Below are 4,745 nucleotides of genomic sequence, written 5' to 3' on the forward strand. Positions count from 1 at the left end.
AGAAAATCCTACCTAAACCCGTTGTCCCTAAACCCTAGTTTTTTGGTTCATATCCTCTTTCAAAATTCTTTTTTTGGCCAAACCATTTTCTTATAGCTTCTCAATGCATTTCTTCGAATTCATCATAGTTAGTTTCTTATATAATCTACCCCGTCTTAAGCTAACTTAATCTACTGAGCTCAGATATATATACCAAGGGACGAGGCAATGCAGCAGCACATAACAAATTAACACAAACAGCAATGAAAAAAAAGTCAAATTGGCAAAGAAAGCTACAGTAAATCTAAATTACCAATCTTATGCAACATTACAACTAATATGAGCCAATGTGGAACAAGAAGAAAAATAAATCAGTAGTAAAACTGGCTTAACAGAGTAATACAAAGTGAAATTTAGTAGCACTATGTCTGGCAAACAGCAGCAGCAAATGCAGTAACTAATATCTAAACATGACAAAGCTCAAGCAGAAAGAATATTACACTAAAGACAACAATGCAGATAAGGGAAATATATATTCACATCTTAATGTCTACGTAATTAAAGTGGTGCACCACAAAAACTAATTCTACAAAAAATTACCAAGTACTTGAAAAGAAAATTATATATGCAGTTACTGTTATTAGTCCCTTCTTATTGTTCTTTCCATTCCAAGAGCTCCTTTTTCGAAGAATGTGGATCATAAAGTAATTATTTAATAGATCTGTTGACAGAAAGTGTTCACATTAGCAAATGCATTTAATTTTATTTTATAAAACCAATGCTGCAACACAGCTGGAAACCAGATATTAAACAAAATGAGCAATCTCTCAACTAGAAAGACAATAGATGTAAAATGTTTCTCATCATTTCATTAGGCAATTTAATAAATATCATAAATTAAGAGCTCTACAGTGTAATCATATGCTTTTCAAGTTTGAGCGTGTCGTATTTGCAATGCTTTCTACAAAGAAATGTCAATAGCGAGGATAATGGCCTCTCCTTTTTTTTTCCTCCACCTGTGCCTCTGAAAGGCACACACTAATGGCTTTTTCCAGGTGATTGTTGCACAGCTGGGTGCCCACGACGCATTACGTGAAGGTGGTCACTTAACTTTCTTACCAAAATATTTATGACAGCAGTTTCCGCTACAGTGGCAGTCTCATATAAAAATTTCACAGGTCGGGAATTTGCGTTACAAATGTGTAGAAACAAAATCCTATAAATATAACAGTGTCCAAAAAATTTTCGACAGCATTGTAATACATTCACGCATGTACTTCTTCAATATTTCATCATAATAAATACGTAGCATAATCAAATTCCTCATATAGCATCAGCTTATTGATCATAAACATACCTCAAAAGCATAATACACATCGTTGTCATAATAATAACACCATAACACCTCAGCCAAACCTCAAAAACGTCGTAGCTTTCTGCAATAATTTCAAAACCTAAAAAAAATTCTCTGCTCATTTCAATAGTGTCATCTACCTCAAACGTACTTTAAAATCATGATCCCATACCAAATGCGACATTCAAAGCTCTCATAGTATCACAATGGTTCCAAATAAAAATATGAACAGTTCACAAAGTACAGGCAAAATACAATTTCATAAGTGTGAAGTTATCCAACTGTGTAATTACTTAAACATGTGTCACTGACGTAGTAAAAAAAAGTTTGTTTCTCTGTTAAATAATCAGATAGCTGTCTAATTCTGTGTTAGAGAAATATGGTACCGATGTGTAAAGTTGTATAAGCAAATACCATATTAGCTAGGGCTCCTTGTGCTTGCAATACACATGGTACACAAAGTAAGTGTGTACCCCCCTGAGGGTTAATGTAATTATACCCTCAGGTGTTACAGATTACAGCAATGGAATGAAATGTATCACAGAAAACTTTCTTTGTAATTGAAAAATCTTGAAAAATAAATGGTTTAAGTACAAAATTAATCACTTAAATGCATGTCTTGTAGCGCAAAATGTGTGTCTTGCTGTAAGATAAGTCTGTGGAACTGTCGTAGTTATCGTCCTCTGTAAGCAAAGTTCTGCTGAAGTCAATGTACTTACCTCATCATAAACGAAAGTGAAATGCTTTGCGTATAGATATCGTAGTTATTACGTAAATTACCATGATCAAGAAAGTACTATAATGTAACATATTGTTGTGCTACGAAAAAGGCTGTCTCACTGTAGCTATACCACAAAAGTTACTACTAAAACATGTTTTACTTTCCAGAATAATTCAGAAAAACTGTGCAGATATAAAACAGATACAGCACAAAAGCAACAATGTAAATTGTGTCACACATCAGTAGCGTTGTGATATAATCGTGTAGCTGTCAAAGAAACCAAATGCTAAGCTATCTTTAATCCCACTGAAAGTACTTCAAATAAAGAATGTCTTTTCAAGCATGTTGCAGTAAAATCTCATTAGCAGTATATGTTCTAAGTATGTAAGCCTTATAGTTGTTACGTAATCGTGCAATTAACAAGCAAAAGTGTACAAATAGCAACACTGTGTCATCTGTTCACAATAACAATGCATTCGTAATTTCTGTTTAAATAAGTTCTCTTGGTTCTTGACTGGATATTTAACTTCAAACATTGTTGCATGTTAACAGATTCTAAGTCTGACAAAGCATACTAGTAATGTAAAGTGAAAAGTTATATAGCAAAGACAAAGTTAAAAAGCAGATTATCTTTCAATAAACGGTTTTACATATGAAATGTGGTGTAAACCTTTACTCTCTAGTGCGCAGAGTTTCAACTTAAAGGCAATTATCATGTTGTATACGTCGGTAAGGAATGCTAAAATTTTTCTCAAGGTTAGCGTCTATGTTATTTTTTCCTGAGCCAGCGGGCGCACGTGGCTGCCTGCGGTGCGAGTCATTGTCTGTTTCTTTGTTGGCGCACGTCATTAGTGGGATTAGGAGACCTAACTTCTACAAATTCACCTTGTCGAGAGTGCCCTGCTCTGTTTGAATCTCGCCAGTTCTGATACAATTCAGCTCTGTCGTTACGATCATATCGTCTGTCCTCGTCATGTCGGTAGATTCCATAGTTTCTTTCTTGTCGGTCACGTGGTGAAGAATTTCTCCCTGAATCGTAACTGCGCGCTGGACCGTTGCGTCTAAAGTAATTCTGTCTCCCTTGATAATAATTATTTCGGTTCCCATATTGTCTGTTTCTATGGCTGTCTCTGTGATAGTCATTACTATGGAAATGCGATCTTTCTCTGTAATTATTTTTACTCTGCCAACCATTGTCATACGGGTGGTGTCTGTTTTGGTCACGATTTACGTTGTAAGAATAGCCTTGTCGTGTATTATTTCTTTGATCGCGGAATTATGACGGATGTGACATGTAACTGTTGTGTTCCTGTTTTCGCGTTCCGCGATTGTCAGTGTCAATTTCTAATTCTTGTAAGAGTCCCTGAAAAGCTTCAATGTCGTCTTTGCAACGTCCTGCCAAAATAGTATGTCGTAAATGTTCAGGTAATTTGATTAAGCAAATGCGGATGAGTTCTGAGGGGCTGTATGGGTTTGACAGGTACTGATTCTTGTGCAACATGTCTTCAAAATATTTCACAAGACTGGAAAATTCAGATTGTTCGAAATGTTTTATCATTATGATGCCATGTTTTACTCGGTCTTGTGTGGCTTGAGACCAATATGCTGAGAGGAAGGCATGGTAAAACTCTCCTTCACTGTGGCAATCGTGAATGATCGATCACATTCTTACAGCTGGTTCATTCTCTAAGTAGCCACACATAAATTCTAATCTGTGTCCTAATGACCAGTTGGGAGGAAAACAATGAGAGAATTGATGAAGCCACACTTGTGGATGAATGTCGTTGCCAGAATTCTTAAATGTTTTGAATTTACGTGTAGTAATGAACAGCTTATAGTCAAAATCATCATGTCGACGAGTCGCATGTCGGTCATTGTTACGTCATTTCGGCGGTTCCATCTCAAAATTCGGTGTACCTTGCCAATTTCTTTCATAATTTCCGACGTGCCCTGTGTTATTATTTTGTGGCTGTTCCGTATTTCTATGCCCCTCTTCCCGTTTTGGAGCGCAAATGTCCTCTGAAATATGTAATTCTTGTATTACCTGTGTCAGCTGATCTTGTACTTCCCGGATTTCTCTTTGGTGTTGCGTATTAATTTGATTCTGATTTTGTTTGAATTTCCTAATTTGTTCGCACTCTTCTGTGTCATTAAAGACTACCGGTTTTGTGTCATTCAGATTGTCATCTACCTTCGTAGATAAATTATTTAGCTGATCTGAAAGTTCAACTACTTTCTCTGATAATGAACTAATTTCCTCCATGTGTCTTTCTGAACCAATTTTCTGAGTATCTACTGCGTCCTTTAAGTTTTCCTGAGTTTTTGCAAGTTGCGTAACCGAATCGGTAGATGCAACTGAGTCAATTTTAGCTTGCAAGGTCTCATGATTTTCATGAACAATAGTTTGCAGTTCTTTTATGGCTGCTTCGTGATTCTGTAACGCATTTTCATGCTGCGAAAAAATAGGTTGGAAATGCTCACAAATTTGTGTTTTTACGTCATTACAGACTTTTTGACATTTTGATTTAATGTTATGTAACTCAGTAGTTAAATCTTCACGTGTTTGTTCAAGTGTGGTGTCTATCTTCCGAAGATTTTGTTCCATTGTGTCTAACTGTTGCTGTGTTTGTCTCTGGTATTGTTCCATTGTGTCTAACTGTTGCTGTGTTTGTCTCTGGTATTGTTCCATTG

Source organism: Schistocerca piceifrons, chromosome 8 (genome assembly GCF_021461385.2).
Source record: "Schistocerca piceifrons isolate TAMUIC-IGC-003096 chromosome 8, iqSchPice1.1, whole genome shotgun sequence".
NCBI lineage: Eukaryota > Metazoa > Arthropoda > Insecta > Orthoptera > Acrididae > Schistocerca > Schistocerca piceifrons.